General features: G+C 36.5%; 1 non-coding gene across 1 annotated transcript; it reads right to left on the bottom strand.

Moving 5' to 3' along the window:
- Nucleotides 1-805: 805 nt before the first annotated feature.
- LOC122150234 lies at nucleotides 806-915 on the bottom strand. Its single transcript, XR_006163555.1, has one exon. It is a non-coding gene; the product is annotated as a U6 spliceosomal RNA (small nuclear RNA).
- Between the last annotated feature and the right edge of the window lie 12749 nt (nucleotides 916-13664).

Here is a 13664-nt window from a genome sequence, read left to right as displayed (position 1 = left end):
TAGATTAATACCCCTGACCCTTTTTTTTTTTTTTTTTCCTTCTTACTTCAAGTAAAAGTAAAAGAAGGATAGAGTGGTTTATGAATTGGAGTAACACAGAGCAACCAGGGAGTTACAAAGTACTCAAACAGGCAGAAGCTATGCAAGGCTTAAATATTAAAATATCTGGAACATTAAAAAATAATCTGATTGGTTTGCCAAAGTAAGTTCTTCTGATTGATCATTTTTGGTAACTCATTGAAGATATGCCTAGACAAGTTCATACTAGTTAGTCTGCTTTCAGCAACAATTCTTCCTGAGTGAAAGCTTTCCTTCCCATATGTACCCAACAATGGTCATAGGTCACCTTATCAGAAACTGAAGCAGAGCCTAAGACAAAATGAATTCTGAGTCAGACTTTGTGTAACCCATTTCAGTCATGCCAGGTATCCTGGATTTTGTAGTGTCCTTATGCATTCCTCTCTTCTGATTATGAATTTCCATAGAAATTCTTTGAATACTATTCAAAGAGTGTCTTCTTTTGCTTAGACTTCCTAATACCTTTCCTTAGATGGCTGCTTACTCTAATAAGCTTTGAAACCGCAGATGCTACTTGTCAGGCAGTATCTGGACATGATCTAGTTTCCTTAATCTTCACCATGTAATAGCTTGAGTATTCTGCTTCTGTTATTTTTATTTAGAGTGAGTGTAGAGTAAGAAAGGCACATTGAAAGAACTATTTGGTTTATGAAAAGGCTGACTCAAAGTATCAGGTCAATCTTCTCTGAGAACTTAGTTTCCTTAAAATATATAATTTTCTGCATAGAAAAATATGTAATGATTCATGAACTTAGTGTGTGTTATCCTGACATAGTGATCATGCTAATCTTCTCTGTATTGTTCCAATTTTACTATATGTGCTATTGAAGTAAGCAGATTCTTAATTTTTTTTCCAATTCTTCCTCTATAAAACATTTTCCACATAGTTAATCCTTCTGCTCATAGTTCTTTATAAGCACTTATTTTGATTTGTCCATTTCTTAAAATGCAACATCCAACATTAAACCTAACTTTTATATAGGACGTTTACATAATTGACTTTGTTGCCTTTTATAATCAAGTCTGCTCATTGATAGGAGCCTTGGTGTGGCAGTGGTTAAATGCATGGCTGCTAACTGAAAAATCAGTGTTTCTAACCAACCACTCTGATGGAAAATGATGTGGCAGTCTGCTTCCATTATGATTACAGTATTGGAAATCCTTTGAGACAGTTATGCTCTGTCCTATAGGATCACTATGAGTTTGAATTGACTCACTGGCAACATATTAAGTTAGGTGCTTATTGCTATTGTTGAAAATTCATGAGCTGCCTTTTCCAGTTAGCTGAATTCAAATGTAAATAGATCTAGACAGAAGAAGACAATTACTTACAAAGACACTGCTATGTCATTAGCTGGTTTTTCTCTGCATTTTTGGCTTCAGCTGTTCACCTGTTCATCTCTTAATTTTTTTTATTTTACTTACTTTTTTTGTCATTTTTCCCAAATAACTGGATATACTCTGACCCAGTACCTATAAGTAAGGTAAAAATTAACAATAATAAGAATGACAATTGCTAAAATCTTAAATACATATTTTTTTTTCTTTTAATAGGAATCCAAGAACAATGTCTTAGTGGGGATTAAATAAATTATTTGGAAAAAAAAAAAACATTGTTATTGTGTTTATTCCAACTCACAGCAACCCCAAGTGAAACAGAGCAGAATTGTTCCATAGGATTTTGTTCGTAAAATTTATGTAAGCAGATTACCATGTCTTCCATGGTGCCTCTAGATGAGGTCAAACTACTTATTAGTCAGGTGCTAATCATTTGTGTCAGATAGGGATGTCAAATAATTTAGATAGTTCATGAAATTATTAAAGGCATTAGTTTGGGAATATATTTTAAAAATTAAAATTAAATTGAGGCCATAGGCCTGTTTTCTTTTTCTTCTGCTGCTGCTGGTGTTTCTTCTTCTTCTTCTTTTTTTTTTTTTTTTTTTTTGAAAATTGCTGACTTAGATATGTGATATTTTTAATAAATTTAATTCAATAAACTAATGTTTCATTTTGAAGATATTATTTTAACACTATCTTATCAGTCCCAGGATAACATAAGTTTTTACATATATTTGCAGTTTTGGTAAAGAAGACTAAAACATATTAGCAATATAATTAGAGTGCAATTTTCTTTTATCCTCAAGCAGTAGTTAAGCACAGAAATAGGCATAAATAGTCTACGATGGTAATTTGCAAGTATTGGAAAGACATATATTTTGCATCTACCTCTTCATCCATTCTAGTAATTAATTTATTAATTAAACATGATTAAGTATATTTGTGTAATCCATACTGCAGACTGTAGTCTTCAATCTCCATCAGTAAGTGCCTCAAGTCATCCTCACACTCTTCAAGCAAAGCTGTGCCTTCTGCATATCGCTGGTTGTTGATGAGCCTTCTTCATATAGTCCAGCTTCTTGGATTATTTGCTCAGCATACAGATTGAATAAGTATGGTGAAAAGATACTATCCTGATGCATTACCTTCCTGATTTTAAACTATGCAGTATCTACAATCAACACCAATGGAAGCAGCAGTCGAGACATCAGAAGACAAGTTGCACTGGGCAAATATGCTGCAAAAGACTTCTTTCCAGTGCTGAAGAGAGCAAAGATGTATCCTTGAAGACTAAGGTGTATCTAAACCAGGCCATGGTATTTTCAATCCCTTAATATGCATGTGAGAGCTGGACAGTGAATAAGGAAGATCAAAGAAGAGTTGATACTTTTGAGTTGTGGTGCTGAGGAAGAATACTGAGAGTACCACAGACTACTGAAAGAACTAACAAGTCTGTCCTGAAAGAAGTGCAGTGGGAATGCTCCTTGAAAGCAAGAATGGTCAGACTTCATCACATTTAGTTTGGCCATGTTCTTAGAAGGGACCATTCCCTAGAGAAGGATATCATGCTTGGTAAAGTGGTGGATCAATGAAAAAGGGGAAGGCCCTCAGCAAGACAGATTGACACAGTAGCTGCAACGATGGGCTTAGGTATAGCATGGACCATGAGGCTGGCAGAAAACCGGCCTCTATGTTCTGCTGTATATAGAGTCACTATGAATCAAAGATGACTCAATGGCACCTTACAACAAAAACAAACTATACTTGCATTGTATCAGAAATCATATTTAGGAATCAAGAATGAATAGGCCTATATTCAAGGATGCCACAGTTTCATTATATATTTTTATAAATCAGAAAGACAAACTCTGGTTTTAATAATTCCCAAAAATCTGACTTGGAATTCTTATCTGTGTAGACCTATGCAAATATTGTAAGAGTTCAGAAAGACATTCAACAAAATCTTTGGCACACTGACTAACTTACAGAATATTCTATTCATTCATTAGCAAAAGTACTTTTAAAAAATTTTACCTTTAAAGAAGAAAAATGCTTTGAAGGGATAAGGCCTTCAGCATTAAGTTTAATCTTTAGTTTCATCATTCCTTTTCTGCTCCTGTTCTATGGTAAAATGATCTTTGGCATTCAAGTTCTGATACTACCTGCAGTGTTTTCTCCTAAGCACTCTGCTGCCACCTATGACATGTATTGCCAATTTTAAATGTGATAAGTAACATCATAAACTCAGATGTTCCCTTAATTTCATGTAGTTACTTATTATATTTTTCTCAACACATAGACTGAATGCTTTCTTCAGTTGCAGATGGATTTTTTAGCAAACATAAGAGTAAATAATAGGTAATGAAGCACTAACATGCTATTACATTAAGTTTCAAGCCCAGATTTGTGCTGCAATAATTACATAGACAAATTATATATAAGATTCAGATTATTTTCCCTTATAGATTAATATATAAATCAAACCAAACTCACTGCCATCAAGTTGACTCTGACTCATAGCGACCCCTCCTTGGGTTTCCAAGACAGTCTCTCTACAGAAGTAGATCGCTCAGTCTTCCTTCTAAGCAGTAGCTGGTGGGTTTGAACCACCAGGCTTCTGTTTAGCAGTCAAATGCCTTAGACACTGTGCCACCAGAGCTCCCAGAATAATATGTGAACATATTATATATAGTTTATATATAATAAATTATATACTTATATATGTAACATACATAAGTATGTGTGTAGGTGAGTGTGCAGGAATCCTGAAACTAACAAAGACAAAGTTTGGTTCCTATATAGAATCTCAAGCAGTCAGTTTCTCACTCTAAATGTCATAATCAAACACCTTGAGGGAATGAGTCACTAGGTATGGGAGTTCTGGAGTATAGTCTCAGGGGGCAATAAGGTTAATTGTTGTTGCTGTTGTTATGTGCAGTCAAGTTGGACCCGACACATAGTGACCCCTCCTTGGGTTTCTGAGGTGGTATCACTATGGAAGTAGATTGCCCAACCTTCTTTCTGAGGAGTGGCTGGTGGGTTTAAACCACCAGCCTTCTGGTTAGCAGTCAAGTACCTTATGATCTACTTTACCATAATCCACAAGCACAATATTCTCCACCCTACTTTGGTAAATATCACCTGGGGTCTTAAAAGCTTGTAAGCAGCCATCTAAAGTGCAACTATTGATCTCTCCCCATTGAAAGCAAAGCAAATAGTGAAGAAAATCAAACATGCAAGGAAACATTTAGTCCAAAGGAATAGGACCTCATGAATCCCAAACTCCAGAAGAACTAGATGTTGTCCAGCTACCACTGCTGACAGCTCTGAAAGGAGGTCCCAGATAGAGTGAAAGAATGTGGAACAAAACTCATAATTATAAAAAAAAAAAAGAACAGGCCTCCTGGTCTGATGAAGACTGGTGGAACTCCCAAGATTATAGCCCTTAGATATCATTTAAGTTGGGAATTGGACTCAGCTCCTATGGCTCAACTTTCAGCCAAATCGTAGACAGGTCTATAAGATGAACACGATACCAGGAAGATATGCATTCATTACAACAATCATGCAAGATAAAGAGAATAGTTTTTGCCTAGGGAGCTCTGGAAGCATAGTGCCCAAGGTACTTGACTGCTAACCAGAAGGCTGACAACTCAAACCCACCAGACACTCCTCGGAAGGAAGGTTGGGCAATCTACTTCTGTAGTGATACCACTTTGGGAACCAAAGGAGGGGTCACTATGAGTTGGGTCTGACTCAAAGGCACACAACAACAACAAGATCTAGGAAGGTGGAAGGGGATGGGGAGGAGGGACAAAGGTAAGTGGTGGGTGCAGGGAGGAGGAGCACTATTGCATTGTGGGTGTTACAGTGAATGCCACAAAGTAGAATGTGTGTGGATTGTTGAATGGAAAACTAATTTGCTCTGTAAACTTTCAAATCACAATAAAAACAAAAAAATTTAATCAGTAAATGGCATCTTTAGTATCTTAGTTCTTTAATCCAAGTTTAATTCATTTTATCTTTACACTGTCTTATTCAAAACAACCTTAAAAAAAGTAAACTGTATTTAGAAATAATATGATAATATAGATCAAGATATATTAACACATTTATAAGGTTTAACAATAATGAAATGGAACACATAAAGATCAATATCCTAGGCATTAGTGATCTGGAATGGACTGGTTTTGCCCATTTTTAATCAGACAACCATATGATCAACTATCCTGGGAATGAGAAATTGAAGAGAAATAGCATGGCATTCATCATCACAAAGACTGGTTCAAGATCTGTCCTGACATACAGTGTTGTCAGCAATTGTATAATATCCATATACCTACAAGGAAGACCCATTAATACTATTATTATACAAATTTACTCACCAACCACCAAAGCCTAAAATGAGGATACTGAAGATTTCTACCAACATCTGCAGTGTGAATTTGACTGAACATGTAATCAAGATGAGTTGATTATAAACTGGTGACTGGAATGCAAAAGCTGGAAACAAAGAAGACTTACCGGTAGTTGGAAAATATGGCCTTGGTGATAGAAATGTTGCTGGAGATCGCATGGTAGAATTTTACAAGACCAACAACTTATCCATTGCAAATACCCTTTTTCACCAACATAAGTGATGAATATACACGTGGACTTCACACAATGGAATACACAGGTATCAGATTGACTACATCTATGGCAAGAGATGATGGAAAATCTCAATATCTTTAGCCAAAACAAAGCCAGGAGCTGATTGTGGAACAGACCATCAACTGCTCATATGCACGTTCAAGTTGAAGTTGAAAACAATTGAAACAAATCCATGAGAGCCAAAATATGACCTTGATAATATCTCTCCTGGATTTAGAGACCATTTAAAGAATAAATTTGATGCATTGAATACCAGTGACTGAAAACCAGAGGAATTGTGGGATGGCATCAAGAATATCATCCTTGAAGAAAGCAACAGGTCATTAAAAAGACAAGAAAGGAAGATAAGACCAAAATGGATGTCAGAAGAAACTCTAAAACTTGCCCTTGAGCAAAGAGTAGCTAAAGATAATGAATGAATGATAAGATAAAAGAGCTGAACAGAAGATTTCAAAGAGCAGCACAAGAAGACAAAATCAGTTATTATAATGAAATGTGCAAAGACATGGAGTTGGAAAGCCAAAAGGGAAGAACACGTTCAGCACTTCTCAAGCTGAGAGAGCTGAGGAAAAAATTTAAGCCTTGAGTTGCAATACTGAAAGAGTCTAGGGGCAAAATACTGAATGACGCAGGAAACATCAAAGGAAGAGTCACTGTACCAAAAAGACCTGGTTGATCTTTATCCATTTCAGGAGGTGGCATATGATCAAAAACCAAGGGTAATGAAGGAAGAAGTCAAAGCTGCATTGAAGGAATTGGTGAAGAACAAGGCTCCAGGAATTGACAGAATACCCATTGAGATATTTCAACAAACAGATGACCTGCTGGAGGCACTCACTTGATTATGCCAAGAGATTTGGAAGACAGCTACCTGGCCAAGTGACTGGAAGAGATCCATATTTGTACCCATTCCAAAGAAAAGTGATCCCACAGAATGTGGATATTATCGAACTACATCATATGCAAGTAAAATTGTGCTGAAGATAATTCAAAATCAGTTGCAGCACTATATTGACAGAGAGCTTCCAGAAATGCAAGCTAGATTCAGAAGAGGATGTGGAATGAGGGATATAATTGCTGATATCAGGAGAATCTTAGCTGAAAGCAGAGAATACCAGAAAGATGTTTACTTATGTTTTATTGACTATGCAAGAGTATTCACTTGTGAGGATCATAACAAATTATGGATAACTTTGAGATGAATGGGAATTCCAGAACACTTGATTGTACTCATGAGGAACCTGTACATATATAAGGAAGCTGTTGTTCTAACAGAACAAGGGGATAGTGAATGGTTCAAAATCAAGTAGGGAATGTGTCAGGGTTGTATCCTTTCACCATACTTATTCAACTTGTATGCTGAGCAAATAATTCTTGAGTTTGGATTGTATAAAGAAAGGAGTGTGTCAGTGTTGTATCCTTTCACCAAACTTATTCAATCTGTACACTGAGAAAATAATCTGAGAAGCTGGACCATATGAAGAAGGAGGTGGCATCAGGATTGGAGGAAGACTCATGAACAACCTGTGATACGCAGATGACATAACTTTGCTTGCTGAAAGTTAAGATGACTTGAAGCACTTATTGATGAAGATTAAAGACTACAGTCTGCAGTATGGATTACACTTCAATATAAAGAAGACAAAAATCTTCAAAACTAGTCCAATAAACAGCTTCATGATGGATGGAGAAAAGTTTGAAGTTGGCAAGGATTCTATATTACTTGGCTCTACAATCAACACTAATGGAAGCAGCAGTCAAGACATCAGCCAACATATAGCTCTTGGAAAATCCACTGCAAATGACCTCTTTCAAGTGATGAAGAGCAGAAATGCCTTCTTGAAGACTAAGGTGTGCCTAACTCAAGCCATGGTATTTTCAATTGCCTCTTAAACATGTGAGAGCTGGACAATGAATAAGAAATACCGAAGCATCAACCATTGTGCCACTAGGGCTCCTTTAGATTCCAATACATGTGTCCTCAGTGTATTAAGATTTCAGAGATAAGCACTTAAACTGTTAGAGCCTCCTTTCATGGTATTCTGTGAAGTCCTTGCATGTGAGGTTGGAAGAAAGTCAGAAGAGAGAAAGACTAATCTAAGCATCACACTCTATGTAGTACTTAAATGATATCTTCCCTTCCCACACGACCTATGTTCCTTAGACTAGTTATGTATACTTCAACTCTCACTTTGGTTCCCTCAAATGAGGTTACTCACTGATACAAAAATACTTATCTATGGAAACTTTATCCATGATTTTTCAGGTCTGCCAGGACATCTGGAGTCTATTACCTTGCCATGGTGATAATTTGAATTAAAATGGGAGCAAGGGATGCTGCATAGGTTATATAAGGAATGTAGGAATGTAGTGATTTTCAGGCAAATTAAATTGACTGTCTATCTATGAAGGCATTTAGAGTCCTAAAATTACAGAAGACAAATTTGCTAATCTATTTTACAACTGGTCATAGCTTATTTAGTAATAAAAATTGGTATCAAGACAGAGGTAGAAATCTATTGAGAGCTGATAGAAATGTTTGTAAACATTTTTTTAGATTGAATAGGAAATGACTTAAGATTAACATTTTTAGTTCTAAAGTAATTTGTGACAATTACTTATTGGCTATTGTTCTAACACACTTACTTCATAATCTTTATTTTCATGATATAAAAAAAGGCTTTGCATACATTATAAAATAATAAAAGTAACTGAAGAATATTCTCCTTACAGCACCAGCTTCAAGAGGAAGACTGAAGAAACTTACGGAATTTCATGGAGGCTCTGCTAGAATAGAAATATATCTCCTTTACTGTTTCAGGAGGTTTCAAGGTATGAAAAAAAAGAAACCAAAATGATGAATTTCACTGACTTCTTTTGTCCATTAGACTTCTGGATGCCCTGCTTTTCTTAAAAATTAATTTTAGTCCTTAGGCAATGTGTGCATGTATGTGTACGTTCTAATAGTTTCAATCAGTGGTTCTCACTTTTCCCTCAAAGGCTTTATTGTATTTGCACATAAACTAAAATTCACTGTGACTACCAAGCCTGAAGCTGTACAAACTGAGTGATTCCAATTTCACTGTAAATGGGAAGGGGAAGAGACTTGGGCAAAGGTTTCAAAATCAGATGCCTTTAACCAGACAATTAAACAAGTAAATCAGCTACTCTATATGCAGAACCCAGCTCCTCTTCAACTCTAGTGGATTGTCAGAGATTTTTGGGTTTTCCTAACAGTCAGGTATTTGAATTTTTACTTACAATTTCTTTTATTGTGGATTGTTGGCAACTTCTTTAAAGAAAAAAAAAAAAAAGCTGATGTCAGATAAACAAAACATCCACAGTGCAAACCCCAGGACTAACAGTTTTGATCATTTGTCTGGTGAACTGGAAAACTAATTTTAGGAGGTACTGGAGAGAGAGAAAAGGAGCTATGGTGGTGTAGTGGGTAAGGGTTTTGGTTGCTAACTAGTAGGTTGGTGGTTCAAACCCACCAGCTGCTTCACAGGAGCAGGATGAGGCAATGTACTTCCATAAAGATTTACAGCCTTGGAATCCGAATGGGAGTTGCTATGAGTCAGAATCGACTAGATGGTAGTAGATATATTTTGATTTTTGGTTTGGAGAGAAATAAGCAGCCCTGATGGAATAATGGTTAAAGCATCCAACTGCTAACCAAATGTTGGTGGTTTAAACACACCAGACCACTCTGTGGGAGAAAGATAAGGCAGTCTGCTTCTGTAAAGATTTACAGCCTTAGAAACCTTATAGGGAAGTTCTACTCTGTCCTATAGGGTTGATATGAGTCAGAATTGATGGAATGGCTTTGGATTTGGTTTGCAAAGAGACAAAGGAAACATAATGGTATGATGTTTAATGCTCAGCTGCTAACCAAAAGTTTGGCTGTTGGAACTCTCCAGCCACTCCACAGGAGAAAGATGTGGCAGTCTGCTTCCCTAAAGGTTTAACAGCCTTGGAAACTCTGCAGAGCAATTCTACTCTGTCTTATAAGGTCACCATGAATCAGAGTCCACTGGACAGCAAAGGGTTTGAATTTGGTTTTGGTTTCAAGACTGACATAAGAAAACTTGAAATAGGCAAAACTTTGGTGAGACAAATTTGACCTGGGAAGCAAGGGAAGTTAGATACATTTAGTGTATATATGGGAGGAGGGGGCACTAAAAGACATTCCTGTCCTTTAAAATACCTAAGCTGTCTTCTTCATAATAAACTCAATTATTTGATAAGGAAATTAAGAAGCAAACCACAAAAAAACATGCATACATCTGTATTACCTAGTGTAGAGTGAAGAAGTCTCACTCCAGCAGATTACCTTGCTGGCTCCTTTTGAGGAAGCACATCATTCTAGAGAATAATATTTGAATAAACTGGAATGACCAATGAACAGCAGCAAACAGTATCTCAGAGAGTGAAGAAAGTGCTACCCAAGCTGAGAAGTACTGATACTAAGAGAATTTGATAAATTCATTGAGAATACATATTGTCCTTATCCCATATATTGTTGTTGCTTTTGTTGTTGTTAGGTGCTGCTGAGTTGTTCCCTATGTACAACAGAATGAAACACTGCCCAGTCTGCTCCATCCTCATAATCCTTGCTACACTTGAGACCATTGCTACAGTGACTGTGTCAATTCATCCTTTTGAGGGTCTTCCCCTTTTTTTCTGACCCACCACTATACCAAGGATGATAATCTTCTCCAGAGAAGGGTGCTATGCATTATAGGTTGGTAACTTTAAAGGTCAACACTTGTCTGTCAGTTTGTTGTACTGTGGTGGCTTGTGTGTTGATGTGACATTGGAGGCTATGCCACTGGTATTTCAAATACCAGCAGGGTCACCCATGGTGCACAGGTCTCATCAGTTTCCAGACGAACACAGACTTGGAAGAAGGAAGGGGCCATCCACTTCTCAAAGAATTGACCAGTGAAAATCTTATGAATAGCAGTGCAACACTATCTGATGTATTACTTGAAAACTTTATGAATAGCCTTGAAACATTTTCTGATAAAATGACCCCCCTCAGGTTGGAAGGCATTCAAAATACAACTGGGGAAGAGCTGCCTCCTGAAAGTAAAATAGACCTTAGTGTCATGTATGGAATAAAACTTTTGGGACCTCCAGTTGCGATGGGGCATGACTCAAAATGGGAAGAGACAGCCACAAACATCCATTAGTAATTAGAACATGGAATATATGAAGAATGACTATAGCAAAATTGGAAGTTGTCAAAAATGAAATAGAACTCATGAAGATGGATATCCTAGGTATTACTAAGTTGGAATGGACTAGTTTGGGTCATTTTCAATCAGATAATCATATGATATAATATTCCAGGAAAGACAAATTGAAGAGGAATGGTGTGGCATTCATTGTTACAAAAAAATGTTCCAAGATGTATCCTGAAGTACAATACTGTCAGTGACAGGACAATATCCATATGCCTACAAGGAAAACCAGTTAACATTACTATTATTCAAATTTACACACCAACTACCAAAGCCAAAGACAAGGAAATTGAAGATTTTACTACCAACTTCTGTACTCTGAAACTGACCAAAAATGCAATCAAAATATATTGGTTATTACTTGTGATCAAAATGTGAAAGTTGTACACAAAGAAAAATCACCAATGGTTGGAAAATATGGCCTTGGTGATAGAAATGAAACCAGAGATTGCATGATAAAATTTTACAAGACCAATGACTTATTCATTGCAAATATCTTTTTTCAATAACATAAATTGTAGCTATACATGTGGACCTTGACAGATGGAATACACAGGAATTAGATCAACTACATCTGTGGAAAGAGGTGATGGAGAAGCTCCATTATCTTCAGCCAAAACAAGGCCAGGAGCTGACTGTGGAACAGACCATCAATTTCTCATACACAAGTTCAAGTTGAAGCTGAAGACAATTAAAACAAGTCCATGAGACCCAAGATATGACCTGGATGATATCCCATCTGAATTTAGAAGCCATCTGAAAAACAGATTTGATACATTGAACACAAATGACTGAAAAGGAGAAGAATTGTAGGATGATATGAAGAACATCATTCATGAAGAAAGCAAAAGCTCATTAAAAAGACAGGAAAGGAAGAAAAGACCAAAATGGATGTTAGAAGAGACGCTAAAACTTGCTCTTGAATGGAGAGTAGCTACAGCAAAGGGAAGAAATGACACAATAAACTAGCTGAATGGAAGTTTTCAAAGAGCAGCTCGAAAAGACAATGTCAGTTATCATAATGAAATGTGAAAAGCCTTGGAGTTAGAAAACCAAAAGTGAAGAATTCAATTAGCATTTCTCAAGTTGAAAGCACTGAAGAAAAAATTGAAGCCTTGAGTTGCAAAACCGAAAGGTTCTATGGGTAAAATATTGAATTATGCAAAAAACATAAAAAAGATGGAAAGACTTCAGAGAGTGACTGTGCAAAAAAGAATTGATGAATGTTCATCTATTTCAAGAGGTGACATATGATCAAGAACCAATGGTATTGAAGGAAGAGGTTCAAGCTGCATTGAAGGAATTAGCAAAATTCAAGAAACTGACAAAATACTCATTGATATATTTTAGCAAATGGATGCTGCATTGGAGGCACTTATTCATCTATACCAAGAAATTTGAAAGATGGTTACTTGATTGGCTGGACTAATTGACTGGAAGAGATTCATATCTGTTCCCATTCCAAAGAAAGGTGATCCCATAAAATGTGGAAATTATTGAACAATATCATTAATATCACATCCAAGTAAAATCTTGCTGAAAATAATTCAAAAAATGGTTGCTGCAGTATATAGACAGGAAACTTCTAGAAATGCAAGCTGTATTCAGAAGAGGATGTGGAACAGGGGATATCATTGCTGATGTCAGCTATATCTTGGCTGAAAACAAAGAATACCAGAAAGATGTTTACTTGTTTTTTTATTGACTATGCAAAAGCATTCTATTGTGTGTATCATAACAAATTATGGATCACATTGAGAAGAATGGGAATTCCAGAACAATTGATTGTACTAATGAGGAACGTGTACATAGACCAGGAGGCTGTTGCTCAAACACAACAAGGGGATAGCAACAACCAAACCAAACTCACTGCCATTGAGTTATTCTGACTCATAGTGATTCCCATTTGGGTTTCTGAGGCTGAAAATCTTCACAGAAGGAGATCACACTATCTTCCTTCCATGAGCTGCTGACCTTCCAGTTAGCAGTCAAATGCCTTATCACTATGCCACCAAAGGGATACTGGATGGTTTAAAATCAGGAAGGGAGTGTGTCAGAGTTGTGTCCTTTACCATACTCATTCAATCATTATGCTGAGCATATAAATCCAAGAAGAAGGACTATATGAAGAAGAAAACAGCATCAGGATTGGAGGAACACCTGTACTATGCAGACGACATAACCTTGCTTGCTGAAAGTGAAGAAGACTTGAAGCATTTATTGATGAAGATTAAAGACTTAAACTTCAACATAAAGAAAATGAAAATCCTCACAACTGGACCAATAAGCAGCCTCAAGATAAATGGAGAAAACACTGAAGTTGTCAGAGATTTCATATCACTTAGATCT

The sequence above is a fragment of the Orycteropus afer genome, unplaced genomic scaffold, assembly GCF_000298275.1.
Source record: "Orycteropus afer afer isolate SDZICR_OR568_19922 unplaced genomic scaffold, OryAfe1.0 scaffold00108, whole genome shotgun sequence".
NCBI classification, from domain to species: Eukaryota; Metazoa; Chordata; class Mammalia; order Tubulidentata; family Orycteropodidae; genus Orycteropus; species Orycteropus afer.
This window is presented reverse-complemented; position numbering and strand designations above follow the sequence as displayed.